Below are 22879 nucleotides of genomic sequence, written 5' to 3'. Positions count from 1 at the left end.
AATCCAGATCACCTTTTAAGAAGTCAGTTTGAGATGCCACATGCTTGGTGGGAACCCTTCTCCTTTTAAATTGAACTTTACAGTCAACGGTATGTTCTACACATATCAAATAAGATATGTGTCTACTGACTCTGTGATTACACAGCTCAGAAACAGGTGCCACCAGGGTACGATCTCATCTTAGCAGTGGCAGCAAAGTTGGCTGGGGATCCTCCTGGAGACGTACAACTGGTCACTTCCTGGTGAGGAGGAGGCCAGCTGTATCCCTGGCTATGCCCACTTCCTACTGGACACAGATGAAGTCAAAGAGGGGGAGAGGGCCGGGCATGAAGTTTCTGTGTACACTGTGAGCCTGCACAGTGATGTGAAAATCTGAGATTTGAACCTGAATCATACTTGCTCCAATGCCAACAGTTTCTCCTCTTCTTACTTGATGTGATTGGTAGAAGCTTCCTCAGGAGCAAAGGTTACATCCAAAAGCCTGGGTTATATGAGTTTTATGTGTTAGTCTGGGATGGCCTATGAGCTCCAGTATTTTTATTGGGGCAAGCTGCATTTCGAAATAAAACCAACAAAAACAAGGTCTCCTGCAACTTACCAGAATAGGATCCGTGAGAGCAGGTCAAAGTGGTCATGCAAATCTTAAAGAATGGGTTGTGGTGGCTGGACCACTGTCCATGGGAGCTGGCGAGGTGGCCAAGTTCACAGCTTAGGCATTCCGATCAGTCCCCAAGGGCTTCCATTAGGATGTCTCAGCGTCCTTGTGAAGATCTCCAGTTACAGTCATTTGTGTTCCAAAAGAAGAGAACGTAGAGACCTTAAATGTCTTATGAGCGAGGTGATCCACATTTTGTGGGTTTTGCAACACTTGTGGTCACTGTAGCCTTGTTAATCTTTGTTAGGAACTCGCCACAAAAACAAACATTCTAATCATTCCGTGAGCAGAGCGCTTTTAGTTAGCTATGTTAAAGGCTTGGGCATCGCGTTAAAGAGCTTTCTGCTGAGAAGACTCAGCTGAGACATCCCGTGGCCTGGATTCAGCTTCTAAGACTCCCAGTCTGTGTAAGCACACAGATTAGTTATCTAAACAGGGCCCTGGACATATTGAACCCCTCTATAGCAATGCCAATGGACTACATATTCTTTGTAGCTTCAGCTCTAACTTGCTCATTTCTTCTTTTAAAGGAGAGGCAAGATATGCCTGTTGGTGACATCACTGGTACTTTTGAGTAGCTTCCTTGAAATTGTTGTGGGGATGTCGTGCCTGCATGCCTTTAAAGATACTCATTTAGTCTAGCAAGACAGCCTGTATTTTCTGGTAAGATGAAAAAGCAATAAATGTAATCTCTCTAATATTCTTAATATCTCTAATAGTCTTAATAGTAATGAATAAAGCTCAACCTGGGAAATTGGGCAGCTAACTGGTGAAAGTGTCTCCCAAAGAAATGGATATCTGACAGGTTTTTGAGAAACAAATTTAATTAAAACCTTATTCTGTAATTCTACTGCTAAATGAGTTAGAATTTCAGAATGTGTCTGAAAATGACATAGTCTTCTTACATGATAGTCTCTGGAGACAGTCTTTTTTTAAGATTTCACTAATTTGGATCAAGAAAAACTCATTTTCTAATATTTAAATTATAACAGCTAAAATAATCTTAGTATTGGTAGTTTCTGTTTTTATTAACATCGTATTATTGTATATGTATTTTAAGTCTTGGTTCCTCCATGAGGAACTAATCTATTAATGACAGTTTTAAATGTAAAAGATGAAATGCCTTGTTTCTTTATTGTTGAAAATACAAAGACATGCCGCTGTATGAGGATATTAGTCAAGCAACCTACTAGTCTAGTCTAGTAAGAGTAGAATTTTTTCAAAATATTGCAAATTTTTGTTTGGGGATTTAATTTGGGGAAATTTTTGAAAATAGTCTAAAGTGATGTGGAACCAGCCCTGGTAGACTGAGTAGGCTAAAAAACTTTGCAATAATATTTTGGACAATTTTTAACTATAATAAAAAGACTAATTTTCCTTTTAGCTCAAAGACTGCTCTACCAAAAAAGAGTTTTGAAAATGTTTGGAGAAAGGGCAGTACCAGCAGAAGAAACAACACGTGTGTCCTCATGCATGGCTGCCTTGAAGGGGCTCTAATTTGAACTTAATGATTTTGAGGTATTTGCTTACAAATCAATTCAACAACAGAATGGGAGAGATTATGTTTTAAAAAATCTGTTTATGTTTAAAACATCTGATTATCATAGGTAAGAAGTTTCATTTTTTAAGAAAATAAAAACACATTGGTTTTGCAAATAATACCAGAGTGAAATTATTCTAAGATCAGCTCTTAGGTAAAGAATCTTAAGCACTTTTTATTTTCCAGATTAAAAAAAAAGTTGATACACCCAACATTCTTCTCTATGCCTAAGAGATTAATTTATCACCACTCTGGGTGATATCAGTGAAAGTCATTCTGAGGTTAATCAAAAATTTTAATGCAAGGAATATATGGCATGGGAATACTGGTATAAACATGCAATGATTAACTAAAAAGTTTTCTTTATACATAAGTAACTAAGCTGTCCATTAAAAGCTTTTTTAAAAAAGGCTGAAAACTTGGCAAATTCTTTTATTTAAATGAAGTTGATGTTAGTTGTCTTCAGTACTAGTGCATTTATCTGTTATACTGCATCAAAGAAATTCTCTCTGAATATATTCATTTTTACAAGTTTAAAGTGGATAAAATAGACCTTAAAAAGCTGCATATGCTTAAGTGCACAGTTTAATGTTTTGTTGGCTGTAAACATCCATGAAACCATCACCATAATCAGTATTGTGAACCCGTCTGTCACCCACCAAAGTTTCTTCTTGCCCCTTTGTAAGTCCTCCAGCCACAGACAGCCACTAATTCACTTTCTGTCACTACAGATTCTGTTATAAGAGTCTGTAAATGGAGTCATACAATATCTACTCTATTTTTTCTGACTTCGTTCAGCATAATTATTTTGAGATTCATCTATGCTTTTGTGTGTATCGGTACTTTATTCTCTTCTATTATTATTTATTCCTTTTTATTCTATGTATTCTTACTTACTCCAGATATTTCTATTTATTTAATTTCATTGTTTGGATCTACCAGAGTTTGTTTACCCATTTACCTGCTGATGCTTGTTTAAGATGTTTCCAGTTTTTTATTTTTATCATAAAGCTGCTGTGAACATTTATGTACAAATCTTTGTATAAACATATGATTTCTTTTCTCTTGAGTCATAGTTAAGTGTATGTTTACATTTTTAAGACACCGCCAGTTTTCCAAAGCAGCTGTCCTCTTTCGCATCTCCAGCAGCAGTTTGTGAGGTTTCTGGCTCCTTCCTATCCTCTCAAGGCTTGGTCCAGTCAACTTCTTCCCGTTTTAGCCATTCTGATGTGTTGAAGTGATGCTCATTGTGGTCTTGATGTGCATTCCCCCATGGATGCCGATGTTGTCCTTCTTTTCATGTTTTTATTTGGCATCCACATTTCTTCTTTAGTGACGTGTCTTATCAAATTTTACTGGTTTCTGTTGGTTTGTTTACCTCGTTAATTAGTCATGAGTTCTTTATATAGCTTAGACACAATTCCTTTGCTAGATATACGTCTTGCAAATACTTTTGCTTAGGCTGTGGCTTGACTTATCGTTTTTGTAACTGTGTTGTTTGAAGAGCAAAACTTTAAAACTTTGATAGAGTGTCATTTACGGATTCTCCCTTTTGGGTTCTGTGCTTTCAGGGTTGTGTTTTAAAGTCTTTGCCAAGTTCAAAGTCGCCAAGATTTTCTCCTGTGCTTTCTTCTAGAAGTTTTATAGCTTTAGCTCTGACATTTAGGATTGTGAGCCATACTGAGTTAAATTTTATATATATAGGTTAAGGGTCAAGGTGTATTTTATTTCATTTTTTTCATAAGCTCACCAATTGTTCCGTCACAACCTCAGTGGACTATAGTTTCCTTGTTTGTAAAATGGATTTGCATTTTCCATCTCAAAGTTTGTGGTGTACACTAAGTAACACCATACATGTACAGTGCCTAGAACCTGATAGGCACTTAATAAATATAATTTCCTTCCTCTAACCACCCCCAAAAAGAACCTTAGAAAAAACTATGGAATACTACTTACTGTGCATTAGAAAATGACTTATCACTTAGTACAATATTTAAATAAATAAAAATATGAGCAAAGAATTCATAGATGCTTGGAAATTTGGTGCTAGAAACATTTTTCAAAGCTTATTTCATTCAACCCTCTCCTTTCAGATGAAGGACATTAAACCTGAGGGCCACGATTCACCGAAGTCATTGACCAAGATGGTCAGAGATGGTCTAGAACCTAGTCTGTTAGCCCTCATCTCAACCCTTACTCATCATTACTTAATTGAAGGGTGGGCTATGAACAAATTTTTCAGAGGGAAAAATCACCACATACATTGAATTAGAATAGTTTTAAAAAAGACACATAGTAATTTCCTCACAAAATTTTTACCAATTACATCTAATAGTCTGAAAATCATCAATTAAAATTTTAAAAGCTGAGATGACTTAGAAAAGAATGGTAAGCTATTAACAGGCAGTGAATTGATATACTTGATATATGATGAGCTGTCACAAATCAGCAGGGAAAACATGAAGACCCCAGCAGAAAATAGGCAAGTGTGTCTCAAATAAATACACATGACCATTAAGCAGAAGGAAGGAGTCTCAACCCACTAGCATTTAAAGATCACATCTGAAAACAATGAGATATATATTTACCTTAGAGTCTGCAAAGGATTAAAAAGAGTAACAACACTCTACATCTTGGTGAGGATGTGGGAAAAAGGGCCTCTTTCACGTATGCTGTTGTTATGAGCCTAGTGTTGACACGACTTTCCTGGAAGACAATTTGGCCATTTCTATGAAGAATTCCATGAAATGATTAACTCAGAAATGCCATCGCCAGGAATTTATCTTATATGCCTACCTAAGTGCCTATTTTTATTAAGAAGTACATTGCAGGCTGTAATACCAAAAACAGAAACCATCAAAATGTCCACTCATCAATGAACCGTGTAAAAATAATGGAGGAACGACGTGTTCATATGGCATGCTCTATTTTTCTCCAAAGAATGCGATTGTTTTAAATGTACCACCTCGAAAAGTGCCAATGACACGTTAAGTGAAAAGGCAAATTATTAAGCAAGATGTACAGAATGATCCTACTTTGTTAAATCAGGAAAGGGGGGAAATAGGTGTTTGAATATGCATGGAAGGAAGCTTTACTAGGACTCTTTAGAGAAAAGTTTTGGAACGAGGAGAATGTAGCCTAAAGCAGAAGGAATGGTTTGGCTCCCATCGCTGGGAACACACAGGTAGAGCAGGCCCAAGGCGTAGCTGAAGTTGGGGGCTCAGGTAACATCCTCATCGTCTCCCCCACTGACTCCACCTCCCTCCATGTTTCATCACCACTCTGTTTTATCCCAGACAGCTGCCTCCCTCATGGAGCTAACTTTGGGTGTCAGAATTCCCCTGCCAATGCAGGAGACCTGGGTTCAATCCCTGGGTCAGGAAGATCCCCTGGAGAAGGAAATGACAACGCACTCCAGTATTCTTGCCTGGAAAATCCCAGGGACAGAGGAGCCTGGTGAGCCATGGGGTTGCAGAGAGTGAGACAGGACTGAGCGACTAAACAATAACAACAAGCTAACTTCAGATCTTCCCGATAGAATGGCCTGAAAGAATAAGAGAATTTCCTGCTAGGTCTCAAAGGAACCCCAGCTAAGACTCTGACATTTACATCCCACTTCTGTTAAGGATCAAGCCCTTTCCTGAAGCGGTGACTTGGGTCTGGGGCCAGTGTCCATTCTCACGGCAGGTGAAGCTCCTGATTCTACCTCTGGGAGCAGTGGGAGCACAAGTGGGGGGCCCCAGACTGGGGGGCAGCGGTTCCCCCTAGCAAGGAACTCTACCGAACAGCCAGTATCTGCTACATGCTGGACACCTTTCATAACAACAACCTTAGGAACCGGGTTACTCTTGTAACTGAAAAATGCAAAGATTCGGACTGCAGGAAATGGTATAAAAAATAAGCAGCAAACCAGGAGTCCTACATCATCCCTTATCAGATTTCCTTGTCAAGACTTAAAAGAACAGAGAGACACATACACACTTGCATATTTTCCCACTATTTTGTCAAAATGTGGCATAGGTCTTTCTTGGCAACAAAGTAGTTAATTTCTTCTGGAAAGATACTGGGGAATGAATTTTTATTGAAAAGGCTGATTCAACCTTTTCCCGGAGCAGAGACTCTTGGACTTTGTGAGATAAGGGGAGGGAGTGCAAGGCCGGGGTGAGTGCTGAGCCGGCTCTGTGTGAGCTTGTCCTGGAGCCCCCTCGGGGCAGGAGGACCAGAGGGCAAGGCCAGCCCCAGGCTTTCTGACAGCTTCTGAACAGGCTGTAAATGTCCCCGGAATCGATTTTTCTCTCCAGAAAGCAGTCGGTGCCCTCTGTCACACTGGCAGCTGACTGTCTTCTCCCTGCCACCCCTCCCTCCCCCTAACAGTTATGTTGAAGAGAAGCCAGAAATGCAAAGCCTCTCAGTTAAAATCGTTAGCTTGGATTCCACAAATCCTGCATTTGAGAGAAATCAGATAGGGGCTATAGTGAAGTTTCTGTATTTATTACCTCTGAATAAATGATTTATTTTGCAAATTATAGGGTAAATAAGATTGTAGGAGAGTGGGGAAGCTACTTCACTTCAAGCACACTTCACTATTTCAGAAACACCCATCAATGGGTAATCAACTGATAAACCAGTGACTAATTATAAATCACTGCTGTCTACTCAATCAAAATTTTTTTAAAAAAAATTCTCTTCTACTGGAAACTATAGCCTGATTCTTCATTTCTGTGAATATCCTCAAAAGTAATTAAACAAAGTGAAGTTCAGAATGTTTTACTAATTCAGATTACAGGAGAGATTTTATTGTAGGATAGTTAAGACCCTGATATGAGATGTCTGATATCAGATGTGATATCTGGCATAGTTACAGTGGTTAAGACTCCTTTTTGAAAGGTTTACCAACCTTTCATGTATATATAGATACACACACACACACACACACACACATAATTTTATTTATTTTTTAGCTGTGCTTGGTCTTCATTGCTGCATAAGCTTTTCTCTAGTTGTGGGGAGTGGGGGCTACTCATTGCGATTCAAGGGCTTCTCACTGCAGTGGCTTCTCTTGTTTCAGAGCATGATCTCTAGCGCGAGTGGGCGTCAGAATTTGTAGCACATGGGCTCTGTAGTTGCCATTCCCAGACCCTAGAGCACAGGCTCAACAGTTGTGGGGCACCGCCTCAGTTGCTCTGCAGCATGTGGGGTCCTCCAGGACCAGGGATTGAACCTGTATCTCCTGCACTGGCAGGTGGATTCTTTACCACTGAGCCATCAGTGAAGCCCTAGTTAAGACTTCTGAGTCAGGGCTGGTTCAAGTTCAAGTTCTATCACTTAATGCCATCTTGGGCAAGTTGCTTGCCTCTTTGAGCTTCTGTTTTCTCATCTGTATAATTGGATAGCTATACCGGCCTTTTGGAATTACTGTGAGAATTCAGTGGGAAGCTTGGAACATAGTAATCCATCAATAAATAGAGTAAGTCCCCTGCATGTGAATGAGTTCCGTTCCAAGAGTGTATTTGTAAGTCCAATTTGTTCACAGCAGCAAAGTCAGCCTAGGTACCCAACAGTCGGCTATATAGTGCTGTACTGTAATACTGTATAAGAACAAGCGATGTCTACCATCTTTTCACCTCGCCCCACTCAATTATTTCACTGTTGTTTCCATTATTGTCACTTGGCACTTCTTAGCGGTAGCAGCTACATCATCACTACTTTTACACTTGCTTCCAGCTATCTTGGGCTGAAATAAAGATACTGAAATACTGTACTGTATACAGTACTTTATCCAGTGGTCATGTATGCATGTGAGAGTTGAACCATAAATAAGACTGAGTGTAGAAGAATTGATGCTTTTGAACTGTGGTGCTAGAGAAGACCCTTAAGGGTCCCTTGGACAGCAAGGAGATCAAACCAGTCAATCTTAAAGGAAATCAACCCTGACTACTCATTGGAAGGACTGATGCTGAAGCTGACACTCCAATACTTTGGCCACCTGATGCAAAGAACCGACTCACTGGAAAAGACCCTGATATGGGGAAAGATTGAAGGCAGGAGAAGGGAACGACAGAGGATGAGTTGGTTGGATGGCATCATCGACTCGGTGAGTTTGAGCAAACTCCGGGAGATGGTGAAGGACAGCAAAGCGTGGCATGCTGCAGTCCATGGGGTCCAACAAAGAGTTGGACACAACTGAGCAACTGAACAATGCACTCGTAGAGGAGGCACACATGTGACAACGTATGCCCGGCAGGTGAACTAACGTACGTGAATGATTATGCAAATGCATGTTCACATCTTTGAAAGTTTGCAACTTGAAGGCTCGTATGTAGGGGACTTACTGTATTAACTTTAGTTTTTAATCTTTGTTAGTCATGTGTTGTGTTTTAAATGTAACTGACTCTCCTAGGTTCCCAAGACATCTCCTTTTCAAAGTTTTGGTTTAGTGAGAACAGAATAGGGCTGGCCCTAAACGCATGTTGGCCAAGTGCTCAACTGTTCTGTATAACAGGTCATGTAGTATCTGAGGGGAGGAAGCCTGTCGTCTGGATCAATATGTCAACTGTTCAGTTCATTGATTTTATAGGGTTTGTGGAATCTTTCCTCAAGAGAACAACCTTCCCTGCTATGCTCTACCTTTCCATTAGCAAACAAATGAACAAACAAACAGGCAATCAAAATTCTCCTCCTCCCTAGAGTTAGACAGTATTTTGATCTATTCAGCCTTGGAGGCGTCCACCAGCATAGACGGTTTCCATCTTGACAACATCCTAGTGTATGGCACATGCAAACAGTGTCTACCCACAGACCCAGTTTCCCAGCTGAGTGGTGAGCTGGGAAATTGTGAGGCAGGTCAAGCAACGGTAATTTTTAAGTACAGAGATTAGCTCTTCAAATGAAAAATTCCACTAAAAGTTTACAGAAAGCTCACTAATACTCTTTGCATTTGAAAAATCATCTCTTTTCTTCTTTTTCCTTCTGTTTTGTTTTGGGTTTACTCTTACTGTTTCTAGTTTCCTAAGGTGGAAGGTTAGTTACTGATCTGAGATCTTTCTTTTTAAATATAGGTTTTTAGAGCTATAAAATTTTCTTCTAAGCACTGACTTAGCTGTCTCTCATAGTTTTCAACATGATGTATACTTTTTCAAAATAGTTTCTATTTTCCCTGGACCCACTGGCTTTTTAGGAGAATGTGTTTTAAAATTTTCCGTCTAGTTGTGAGTTGCGAATTTTCCAAATCTTCTCCTAATATTTTTTCTGCTTTAATTACAGTGCAGCCAGAGAGTATGCTTTGTATGATTTCAGTCCTCTCTAATGTACTGAGACCTGTTTATGACTAACATGTGGTCTATCCTGGAGACTGTTCCATGTGACTTTGAGAAGAATGTGCATTTTGTTGCTGCTGATTGGAATGTCCCATAGATGTCTGATATGTCTAGGTAGTTAGTTTATAGTGTCGGTCAAGTCTTCCATTTTGGTTTTGACCTTCTGCCTATTCTCTCCTTTATTGGAAGTGGAATGTTGAAGCCTCCCCAGCTATGATTATTAAATTGTCTATTTCACCCTCCAGTTCTGTCCGTTTTTGCATATATGTACTTTGGTGTTCTGTTGTCAGATGCATTTATGTTTATAATGTTATATCTTCCTGACAGATTGACAATAGATTAAAACTTTTGTCCTATTTTTTATCTCTGTTAACAGTCTTTGTCTTAAAGTTTGTTTTTTTCTGATATTAATATAGCCACTTCAGCTCTGCATTTGTTATTGCTTGCATGGTATATTTTTTCCATCTTTTTTGCCTTCAATCTGTTTGTATTCTTGAATATAAAGTATGTTTTTTGTAAGCACATGTAATTGGATATTTTTTTAAACCCATTCTACCAATCTCTAGCTTTTAATTGAAGTGTTTAATCTATTTACATTTAATGTAATTATTGACAAATTAAGATTTACAGTTGCCACTTTCTATTTTTTTCCATGTCTGATCTTATATATTCCTTGCTCGATCTATCACTGCCTTCTTTTTTGTTAAATAGATGTTCTTAGGGTGCCATTGTTGTTTATTTTACTGTATTTTGGGAGTTAACTTCTTAGTGGTTGTCCGATGATTACAATAAACATCTTAACTTAAAATAGCCTAGTATAGGTTAATACCAGCCTAATTTTAACAGCATAAAAATCTTTGCTCCAATACAGCTCCATTTCAACTCTCAACCCTTCCTGAGTGAGGATAGCTTTTGGAGGGATATTCATTGTCTCCTTTCTGCTAGTTACCATGGGTTATGTCTCACCGTAACTAATGGGTATGTCTTAAAGAATTCCCAATTTGTAGTTAGGGGTTAAATGAAGAGATAAAGTAACCACGTTGCTAGTTAAGCAGTGAACATGACACCTCCATTTCACACAGGAGGTTTTGAAGGAGGCATCCCCATTCACTGAACTTTCCCAGTTTTCATTTGGCAGCTCACAAAATGATTTTATATGCAACTGTAAAACTGTTTCCCACAGTGCTTTAAACAAACTATAATGCATTTTCAAATACAAAGGACTATAGGGAGATTTCCTGACAGGCTTGAATAAAGGTGGGAATTTCAATTTTTTATGAGATTTTTAAGCACTAAGACAGCAGCAGCTCACTCTTGCTAGCTATGAGTGCACTGTAATTCCCAAGCTGAAGAGGGTAAATGAGCATTCCAGAGAATGCAAATTGAAAAAAAAAATACATTTACAATTCATGTGTCACAGAAACAATTATTCTTCAAGTTTTATCATCAGGAAATGAGAAAGGCAAATCAACTATATATATATATATATATTCATACACATACATTTATATAATGTATAGCACATTTCTTTGCATTGCAATGATATTTGGCCATAGGCTAAAACAGAAAGTGTGGCTGGCATATAGTAGTTTCTATATGGTCTTTCAAATCATGTGTATCAGTACAATTCAAAATAGCTTGCTTATTTGCTTGATTGGTGCTGATCTTAGGTGGATCTGAACTTGGGTCATGGTGTTGCCACTTACTCCTGTGTGACTTGCACTTCATCTCTCAATCATTCAATCTCTTTATGCCTCAATTTCTTCAACTAAATAAAGAGACTTAAGTTTGGTACCCCCCTCACAGGGCTATTGAGATGATAAATCCATGTGATTAGGCATTGCTAATAATACGGGTTAATTAAAAATAATAATAGAAACTATTTTGAGCACCTGCTACATGCAAACCAATGTAAATAGTTTGATAAGTGGTAGATGGAATATACTGAACCCATGCGATTCAAATATGCTTCAAGGTAAGTCTGAGAAACAAGAACTAATGACATAAAGAATGCTGACGTAAAGCAAATCTCAGTGGAATTTCTAGGGGAATTGGGAATGATAGGATTAAAGTAAAAACTGCACTGGCATTGTAACGTATCTACTTACCATTTTCAACAGAGCTCTTTTTGGGGCAATTTCTCACTACACTTGTACTTTCTTCAATACCCTCAGAAGTTCTAATATCGATTGGTCTTTGAGTTCAATAATAAATTATCTTCATTTTGACAATTAGAGATATTTTAAAATTATACACCAGGAAGACCCAGAGGGATCGGGTAGAGAGGGAGGTGGGAGGGGGGATTGGGATGGGGAATACGTGTAAATCCATGGCTGATTCATGTCAATGTATGACAAAAACCACTACAATATTGTAAAGTAATTAGCCTCCAACTAATAAAAAAATAAATGGGAAAAAATTATATATATAAATCATATAATATAAAATAATTAATATAAAATAGATATAAGTAAAGTAAATTACATTTTAAATGGTTCTGAATGAGCTTTGTGCTTTCCAGTCATCACATTTCATTCATTTCACTTCTTACTTAAACAATATTTCCGTCTATTATCTGTCAACTCAGATCTTATCCTATCTTTTAGAATCATCACCAATACCAATTCTTCTCTGAAACTTTTTGACAAATCTGGCTTTTCAGCTGGAACGTAGAGCTCAGCAAGGTTTATACTTTTTTTTTTCAGAGGTGGAAAAGTGGCCATTTAGAAGTAGTTTTTGGTTTGTCTCTACAGTAAGAGGAAAAATTCACCTTTATAGGAAGAGTTTTTATTTGGAGAAAGCACTCTAACATGCATTTTGATGACGCAGAAGTAAAGCCAAAATGCTACTCTGGAATGGGGACACTAGGGGCCGTAAGGAGCCAAACTGCCTTGCACAAAGATGTCAATATTTGACTTTACCATGGAGTTACATCTTCAATGCATTAGCTTTTGCCACAATAATGGTGCACAACACAAAACCTCAAAATGCAGTGACTGAAACAGAAGTTGGTTTTTTTCCCCACAGATCTGAGTCAGCTGGGTTGGTTTTGCTTTGCACTGCAGCTCTGCAGCTCTGGGTCTTTCCCTCATGTCTTTCATCTTCTCTGGTCCCACTGGGCTCTTCCGGATACATTCTTATGGTGATGGCAAAGGCACAGCAAGCGGCAAGCCCAACCACATGAACACTTTCCAAGCTGATTTTTGCATTGCAGCTGCTAACATCCTTCAACCCCAAACAAAACACACGGAGGAACCCAAGTCAAGAGGCAGGGACTTTAATAAGAGGGAACGCAAAGCTATAAGGCAGAGGGTATGGACAAAGGAAGAGGCGAAGAACTGGGTCCAGTAATTCAGTCTCTCAGACATTGCCATGAAGACATCAGTTGAAACTGAGGGAAGGGTTTGGGATTTGGAATTCTACTTGCTGGACCAGGGAAAGGAAAGCAGAAGGTGAACGATCTTCACAATGTAGGAATAGGTGGGAATTGATGAGAGAGTTGGCTGTGGCCATTTTGTGATACTCAAGTTGCTTGGTAGGGTTCCTTAAATGTTACTGCATGATAGTAGCTGGGTTGGGAACGTTGAGACAGGCCCATGAACAAAGCAAAATCAGGAACATTGAACTGGCAATCCAGTTTTGGAATGATTGTAGAAATCTGTCTACAATCCGATGCATGGCCATGAAGGTAAGCAACAATGAGAGGGAATTGTGGGAAATACGAGTTTTCCTCCAGGGTTTTTGGAAATAGTCTTTGTGGGCAGCCCTGGAGAACAGTGAACTTTCTGGTAATATTGGCACATAGAGTCTGCTCTTTGAGATATCACAGTTGTGTGATAACTGTGAAGCAGGACATAATTAGGTCTGCCTGATTCAAGCAGGTTTACCAGTGATATCATTAATTATAACTTGTCTGTTTTAGATTAGACTAGGTTTTGGTTCACTTCCTGGACCTCTTAGCCCAAACTCTGTTTATTTAGATACAAAAGTTACATATCCCTGTAGGCTTAAGTCATACATCTCATGATCACTTATATCTCTGGTCATTTACTCAGTCCATATTTAGGAAATCTAAGCTATATACAAGATAAACAGCTGTGTAAAACGAAGTTTCTAATTTTAAATTATCACTGCAAATAAAGCAATAACATGATAAGACAGATGACACAAAGTCTATAAATATTTTGAAGAGAGAGGCACTATTCAATGAAAATCTTGACCTATAGAAGTCTAAAACAAACCTGATCATGGTAACAACTCCCTTAATGTTTTTAAGTGAACTGTGACAACCAGTAAGTAGCTGGCTCAGCATTCAGAATGTTAAGTACATAAGCTAAACATATATCATCTAAATGTTAGAATCCATCATGGGACTCCCAGTGAAGAATATACCACAGAAACTCAAAGTAATTAAAAATGCCCATTTGCTTATGTGTGTGTCGTGCTAAGCCGCTTCAGTCATGTCTGACTCTCTACCACCCTATGGACTGTAGCCTGCCAGGCTCCTCTGTCCATGGGGATTCTCCAGGCAAGAATCCCGGAGTGGGTTCTTCAGTCTTTCCATCTTTCCAACCCAGGGATCGAACCTGCATCTCTTACATCTCCGGCACAGGCAGACAGGTTCTTTACCACTAGGGCCATCTGGGAAGCCCCCATTCACTTACATATTTGCTCAGAAATTAATCACAGAGCTCTTATTATGTGCCAGACACTCACCAGGGAAATAGCAATGAGCAGAGTAGACCAGAGTTCTGTCTTCCTTCCAGTTGGTTGAGAGAGGAGAGACAAAAATCAGCCAGCAAACAAAATGAACAAATCCATCCTAGAAAAAACAAATCCTTTATTCTGATCAAGAAGTGTCCTGGCATCTCCACCATCCTCAAGTCAATGAACTACTACTTGGACTGTGGCTGGATGCGCCCTCTCTGTGTTCCTCGATCACAGATACAGCTCACCTCCGACCTTCCCCAGATACGCCTGCAACTTGTTGCCTTTTGTGTTTCCTGAACTGTACTTCTTCTGCTATTGCCAAATAAACTCAATTTCTGGTTATTTCAAGCTTGCCTCGATTTACCTCTTTATTTAAGTTGCCTCTGGATAAATGAGGCTTCCCTGATGGCTGCCTGCTAAAGCGGGAGACCCAGGTTCAATCCCTGGGTTGGGAAGATCCCCCGGATAAATGATTTTAAACTGTTTCGTAGTGCCTTGAACAAACTGGGCATTCTACAAATAGTAGATAAAGGGATGAATGAATGATTGATTACATAATTCCATAGCTCAGTGAAGAAATGCTCAAATAAAATATAGGACAATAACAAATAACTCCAAATATTATCATTGCTCAAGATTTATTTTTGCAACCTAAGGGTATGGTCATACTAGCTTCTGTCTTATACCAGATTTCCTGGCTTCATCCCACTATTTAGGGCCAACTCCAATAAGCTGAAACAGGAGGTTTAAACTAAAACATGTTAAATGAAAATCCATAGCACTTTAAGGAGCTTCCTTAGTGGCTCGGGTGGTAAAGAGTCCGCTTGCAGTGCAGGAGACCTGATTTCAGTCCCTGGATCGGGAAGATCCCCTGGAGAAGGGAATGGCAACTCACTCCAATATTCTTGCCTGGAGAATTCCATGGACAGGGGAGCCTGGCGAGCTACAGTCCATGGGGTCGAAAAGAGTTGGACATGACTGAGAGACTAATGCATAGCACTTTAAAGAAAAGTTCTTTCTCTGGCAGGCAAACATTTTAAGAATGTTAATTGGAACAAATTTTATATTGCAATCTTTTGTCACATTGTAAAATAATCCCTAACCAACTGCAGGGATTCTGTCGCTGGGAAGTCATTGCTGTTGGCAAAATTTCGGTGAAAAGAGAACAATTGTTGTGTTCTATTGTTTAAGGGAATTGAATTGATTCTTGCATATGTAAAAAGATGATAGATTCTAAAAAATGTATGTACAGTTTAAAACTCAGTTATTCCCAACTGAAGTTGGCAAAATGGTAGCCTAAGGGATTAGTCAATTTATAATCTACCATTCACAGATGCATTAACTGTATAAAGAAAATCTTAATGTGTAGGACTTTCCTGGTGATTCGGATGGTAAAGTGTCTGCTTACAATGTGGGAGACCGGGTTCAATCCCTGGGTTGGGAAGATCTCCTGGAGAAGGAAATGGCAACCCACTCCAGTGCTCTTGCCTGAAAAATCCCAAGGATGGAGGAGCCTGGTTGGCTACTGTCCATGGGGGTCACAAAGAGTTGGACATGATTGAACGACTTCACTTTCACTTTCTCTTAATATGTTAGACCCCAATAAGTTTTGAATATTGATTTAACACCAAATTGTCTGATTGCAATTCAACCAAATTAAAATTCTATACCAGTGTCCTCCTGCTCTCAAGAGCCAATTGTTCAATTTCCAGGAACCAGTTGTAAAAACACCCATTATTATCAACAAGATTATAAAAACTTACAGATAAACATAAGGGAAATAAGTATTCAAAACTCATCATCATTTCTTACTAATTTGATTATATTTTAATGTTATTTATGCTCTTGAGGTTATTTATGTCTATTGTATCTGTATGGCAGAAATATATATACATGTACACACATGGGCTTCCCTGATAGCTCAGTTGGTAAAGAATCCGCCTGCAATGCGGAAGACCTCTATTTGATCCCTGGGTTGGGAAGATCCCCTGGAGAATGGAAAGACTACCCACTCAAGTATTCTGGCCTGGAGAATTCCCTGGACTGTATAGTCCATGGGGTTGCAAAGAGTCGGACACAACTGAGCGACTTTCACACTATTCACTATGTGTATATATAATATATATATAAAACGGGATGCTAATGAACAGCTTTTTAAACTCCATGTTCAGTGGTGTTACCCTGACAGTGGCCATGGTGGGAGGATTTATCCCATGGAAATTAGACAGCACTATAAGTCAGGGCTTAATTTATTATTGTTTTCTTGATTGTCCAGACAGAGAAAGTGATGGAGAGGTAATGACATACAATAAACTTAAAAGTGTGCCCAGGAAGTGTATTGGAGAGCCAGTTGGTAGACCCTTACCAGTACTCACTGAAGCTAGGGATTCGGATTTCGGGTGCATTAACCTAGAAGCCCTATGCCCTGTGTCAGGGTCCATTCTCTAACAATGAAAGTCCTGACCTTGGGATAGAAGACCGTGCTTGGTTGGGAGTTAGTATTCATCAGAGCTCATCTTCTCTTATAATTAAATCTTAAGCCTGTTCCTCAGCTTTTTATATCTTTCCACTGCAGGAAATGGGAGATTCTTCATATGCTACCAGGAAGACTCCCCTTGGCTTTCAAACTTGACTTTTAATTGCTGAGTAATTGCCTTTAGCATGTTTTAAAAAATCTTTTCCCAGAGTGTTAACTGAGCTTAGCAATAAATCACCACTCAATTCCAAAGTCCTTATAGATATGATTTCTCCCATACTTCTCAAATGCCTTTTGAGAAGTGTACCAACTAATGCCTTTATTTTCACTAGTATACAATCCTGACTTACCACCAATAAATTGCTGCCTAGTGTGAGGGGCATGCCACATACCATCCACGTTGGGGTCCTCATTCCCTATCGGTCGGCAGGTGGTTCAGCTCCAACATCCCACTGAAGCATCTGTTTTCTCAGCGCCACTCCCGAGTCATCTCAGGTTGGGTGTCCCTGGAAGCAGACTATGAGACAGAGCTTAGCAGTGTGTGTGTGTGTGTTCAGCCACTTCAGTCGTGTCTGACTCTGGGCGACCCTCTGGACCGTAACCCGCCAGGCTCCTCTGTCCGTGGGATTCTCCAGGCAAGACTGCTGCAGCGGGTTGCCATGCCCTCCTCTGGGAGAGATTCCTGGCCCAGAGACTGAACCCAGGCCTCCTGTGTCTCTGCATTGCAGGCGGGCTCTTTACCCACTGAGCCACCTGGGAAGCCCCAGGTTTAGCAGCATGTGTGTGTGTTGGTCACTCAGTCATGTCCGACTCTTTGTGATCCCATGGACTGCAGCTCACCAGACAGCATGTCAAACAGGAGATGTTCCTGAAATCCACACCTGTGGAAAGGAGAGGAAGGAAGCAGAACTGCGCAGAAGGAAAACCTGAACACTGATGTAGTCTGAAGGAAGGCTTCAGCCAACCCCACGGAGAGGTCTGGAACTTGGCTGGTCCTTCACAGCGGTCCCACGGTGGGCATGGCATATAGGCCTTTCTCCCCTGCACGGATCAGTCTTACCAGACGGGAAGAAGACGTGACCCCATGCAGTTGTCTGAGCTGTGGGCAGTCTCCCATGAGGGCTCTCCTTTGAGGACTCCCAGTAGTCTCACCCCTGAAGCATGCACCTCCTACAGTGCTCACCACGTACCACATGTGCACTGCTCTAGATCTGGGGGTATGAGCAATAAAGGAATCAACAAGGAAACCTGCAGCACGTCAGGCGGCGATGAGTGTCACAGGGGGAAATAAAGCCGTGTCACAGCTCCAGTCACACGACATCCGTGATGTTCTCCAAGCCCACACTGTGTTTCCATTCTGAAATCGTTGCTGTTTCCTCTGCTTGGAATGTTCTTCCTTCCTGCAACTTAAGACCTCTCTCCCTTTAGGTAGTGGCTCAAATGTCATCTTATCAGTAAATCACTGTCTGACCATTCTATTGAAAATTGCAGTATTCCCCCAACATACACACATCCTAGCATTCTCTATATGCCTTTCCTCACATATCAGTTTTCTCTGTTTTCCTGAAAAAAACTGCTCAGCTACCCTGGGCTTCTCGGGTGGGTCAGTGGTAAAGAACCCGCCTGCCAATGCAGGAGACATGAGTTCGATTCCTGAGTCGGGACGATCCCCTGGAGTAGGAAATGGCAACCCACTCCAGTATTCTAGCCTGGGAAATCCCATGGACAGAGGGGCCTTGTGGGCTGCAGTCCACGGGGTGGCAAAGAGTCAGACACGACTGAGCAACCGAACAACAGCCACCCTGGCTGCCTGTTGCCGCTCTGAAGCCTCAGCATCCTTACTGAGACCTTAGTAAAATATTTCTTTCTTTTCCTTCATTTTCCCCAAACAAGGAACACAGCACTGTTCAGCAAGGAGAGTGGCTACTCTGCTGGGTCCCCCACCCCTCACTTCTGCCCCTTTCCTCCCCCACCCTCTCCACCAAATGATAACGTCATTTTTCTCAACTGGGGGAAAAGAAACTAATAGGAAACTGATTACAGCAGATCAGGAGGAAATGATTTTAAATGGCTACAGAGTGGGGTGCACACACATGACTGGTTTCCTGTGAGCAATTTTACTTTCCTCTTTGGCGGAAACCAGCTTTTTCCTTTGCAAAATCCTCCTCGGTGGGTCGAGCGCTGTTCCTGAGTGCCTCTTGATGAATGCACGTGCTTGCTTAGCGGTTGCCCCTCCTGTCCCCCTGGCTGGATTTGAATGCCTTCATACTTGAAAAGGATCCCTTTAAATCCTTTTCGATCTGTTCCCCCAGCAGATGTGCAGTAGCATGTACTCAGGCTCTGAATCGTGGGGTGGGACAGAGGTTTCAGCATACTTGGTACAGTTGGACTCTCAGTGTAAATTCAAAGCCGACACAGTAGTTACGATCTGAGCAAAAGAGAAGGGCCGGCCTTTCTATGCTGTGCAGTAATGCATGTCACTGTCTTGTCGTCGGAAAGACAGACACTGCCAGCGTACAACTACACGTGTGGTCACCGACAAGGGTTGAGTGCTTGATGCTTTCTCCAAGGCATCATTTTCCTTCCATTTGCCTTGCCACTTCCTTTTCACGGCCAACCCTCCATCGTGCCCATTCCAACTCACCACCCTTCATGCCCCAGTTCACAAATTAAAGTGTTTCTGCTGGGAGTTATATATTCCACTAGATGACAGGGATTCCCTGCTGGAGTCCATGTAGCTGAAATATCCAGATGGCTGTCATAATTTTTCACTGGACTTTTCAGTGTACCTGGCTATTCTTTCTCATTTCATCCATCATCAAAACATTTCTGAAAGTCATTTCCTCCAAAGAATGGCAAGGTGAAGCTTCAAGTAAGGGGTTCTACACCAAAGTTAGAAATTGCACTTGAACTCAGAGAGCAAGTTTTTCAAAACAAATGTTGACTGAAGTGAGAAGATTAACATGCCTCTAAAATGTTTGCCTTTTCCCTGTTTATTAAAGTTTCTGAACAAATATTTATCCAGCACTTATGATGTGCCGGACATTTTTCTCAGTGCTCAGCATATCACAATGAAGAAAATGAAGCCACTGAAACTGTGAGAGCTTACATTTCAGATAGGAATGCTGAGAATAAACACAAATGCAATAAATAAATAAATCACACAGATCGTTAAGAAACTTCCTATGTGATATAGGACTAGCAGTCCAGTGGTTAAGACTCTATACTTCCACCCCAGGGGCCACGTTTCAATTCCTGGTCAGGGAACTAAGATCCCACATGCCACGTGGCATGGACAGAAAAAATAAAATAAAAACTACTGGTTTGCAAACATAAAAAAAGAGAGTATGTTGAATTTTTAAAAAATGAGAAAACAGGATAAGGAGAATCAGGAGCACAGGTGCAATATAAAATAAGGGGTTGGGGGCAGGTTTTATTGATGAGGTGATGTCCGTATGAAGAGTATTTGCTTTTTTCAGGCAAAAGTGACAGCCCCCAAAAAGGCCCTGAAGTGGGAACTTGCCAGGCATGTTTGAGGAACAGCAAGGAGACCAGTGTGGCTGAAGGGAAGTGAATTTAGGGGAGAGAAGGAGAAAAAAAAAGGCTCAGCTAGGGAACTGGGGTCAGAACACATAGGGCCCCAAAGACCACGGTAAGGATTCTGGCTTCGAATCTGGTTGAACTGGGAAGCCCTTAGGAGATTCTGAGCAGAGATGTAATCTGATCAGATTTAGATATAAGAGGGTTACTTGGCTGTTGTGCTGAGAATAGATGTTGGAAGGGAAAAGGCTGGAAACAAAGGAAAAGGTTAGGAAGCTGGTAATAGTGATGCAGGCCAAGATGGTAGCAGAAGTGGTGCTGAGAAATGGTCAAGTTTGGGATGTATGAAGAAAGCAGAGGAAGAAATTTTCTGATGAATTGGGTATGCGTGCATGCTAAGTCACTTCAGTCATGTCCAACTCTTTGACACACCATGGACTGTAGCCCACCAGACTCTGCTGTCCATGGGATTCTCCAGGCAAGAATACTGGAGTGGGTTGCCATGCCTTCCTCTAGGGGATCTTCCCTACCCAGGGATTGAACCTATGTCTCTTATGTCTCCTGCACTGGCAGGGAGGTTATTTACCAGTACCGCCACCTGGGAAGGGCATGAGACTTGGGTATAGGGCATGAGAAAAATAAAAGTCAAGGATATTGCCAAAGTTGTGTCTGAGCCCCAGGAAAATTGCATTGCCATTTAAGTGAGATGGGAACAGCTGCAGGGAATGCAAGTGTGGGTGTCAGGAGCTAAGTCTGGGGCATGTTCAGTTTGAGACAAGCAGATGGCAACGTGGTTGGTAACTATATATGAGCCTGGAGATCAGGGAAGAGGTTTAGGGTGAAGAGATGAGTTTAGGAGTCCTAGGCATTTAAGTGTGGCCCTTAACCATTGTTCTCTCTCTCCTATATTATCTGGGAGACAGCAAAGGACAGGGAAGCCTGGCATGCTGCAGACCATGGGCTTGCAAAGAGCCAGACATGACTTAGCAACTGAACAACAACAACGCCTATATTATCAAGATGTTAGTTTTGCACTGGACCATTTCCAGTAGCATACCAACATGGTCCAACAAAGGTCCTTAACCTTAACCACTGGGTTAAGACTTCACCTTACAGTGCAGAGATGGTGGGTTTGCTACCTGGTCAGGGAGCTAAGTCCCACATGCTTCATGGTCAAAAAAAGAAAAAAAAGAAACAGAACATAAAACAAAAACAATATTATAACAAATTCAATAAAGACTTTTAAAGGGTCCACCTAAAAACAATCTTTTAAAAAGTGGTATTTAAAGACACAAGTCTTTAGAAGGTCACCAAGAAAGTAAGTGTAGATGGAAAAGAAAAGAAGATCAAGAATTGAGAGACCAGGAATCTCAATATAAAGAGATCAGGGAGGAAAGAAAAACCAGTAAGACTGAGAAGAAACAACTAGTCAGGCAGAAGGTAAGTGTGGCATCCCAGAAGCCAAATGGAGAAAGGTGGAGACAAGTGAGAATCGAGAACTGACCGTTGGATTTCACAATCGGGAGATCATTCATGGTCTTGATAAGAGCAGTCTCAGTGAAACAGTGGAGAGAGGTACACATCTGATTGGAGAGGACTATGGAGAGGAAGGAAGGAGAAGAATCAGAAACAGCAAGTCGCGACATCCCTTTCAACACATTTTGCTAGAAGTGCCCAAAGAAATGACGTGATAGCTTGTAAAGGAAAGATGGGAGGGGAGCAGCATGTTGGTATGCTGCTGGAAACGGTTCAGTGCAGAGCTAACGTCTTGATAATACAGGCGTTGTTGTTCAGCTGCTAAGTCATGTCTGGCTCTTTGCAAGCCCATGGTCTGCAGCATGCCAGGCTTCCCTGTCCTGTGCTGTCTCCCAGATAATATAGCAGAGAGAGAACAATTGCTAAAGCAAGTAGGCGAAAAGGATGGGAACCAGTGTCCGTGTAGTCAGGAGACTGGATAGCTCGTCTCTGATCGCAAATGGGACAACAGTGTAGGAGGGGACAGATGGGAGGGTGGAGCTGTGATTGTGGAAGGTGGAGGGTGCAGACATGATTAGAGTCGGTGGAAGTTCTCTTCTTATATCTTCAGTTCCTCAGTAATCTAGAATATGATATCCTCAGCTGAGATGACAGAGATGGGGGAAAGACATTGGAGGTTTGAGGACACAGAAGATGTCAAATACGTTGGTGAACAGGTGAGTGAAGGGACTAGAGGATATAGAAAGGGTACAGTGAGTACTAAGGGCTCACCGAGCGTGTGCTTCTGAATTTAAAGTGAGATCAGTCTGCACACGTGTGCTCTTCCGGGCCATGACAAGTGACCCTCCAGCGCAGACACAGAACTGTATTTAGGCAACATTACATCTTCACCAAACAAACCCGACAGAACAACAGAGGGCAAGGAATCTGAAGGTGTGCACAGAGACGGTGATTGCTGTGGATGGAATTCAGCTGGGTAAAGAGGAATCTGGACATGAAGGAGTAAGAGACCGTGAAAAGGTGCTAGAATTGCAGGCCCCAGTGGGGTCAAAGAATTATAGTCAGAATACTGAAGGATAGAGGGGTGCGATGGGGTGGCAAGTGGGAGGGAGGTTCAAGAGGGAAGGCATGTATATGTGCCCATGGCTGATTCATGTTGATGTATG

The 22879-nt window shown here is 41.1% G+C and overlaps 1 long non-coding RNA gene across 1 annotated transcript; it reads left to right on the top strand.

Moving 5' to 3' along the window:
- Positions 1 to 949: 949 nt before the first annotated feature.
- LOC122438074 lies at positions 950 to 2205 on the top strand. Its single transcript, XR_006268441.1, has 3 exons — positions 950 to 1062; positions 1186 to 1318; positions 2040 to 2205. It is a non-coding gene; the product is annotated as an uncharacterized LOC122438074 (long non-coding RNA).
- The last annotated feature ends 20674 nt before the right edge of the window (positions 2206 to 22879 follow it).

Source organism: Cervus canadensis, chromosome 3 (assembly GCF_019320065.1).
Source record: "Cervus canadensis isolate Bull #8, Minnesota chromosome 3, ASM1932006v1, whole genome shotgun sequence".
Lineage (NCBI taxonomy): Eukaryota > Metazoa > Chordata > Mammalia > Artiodactyla > Cervidae > Cervus > Cervus canadensis.
This window is presented reverse-complemented; position numbering and strand designations above follow the sequence as displayed.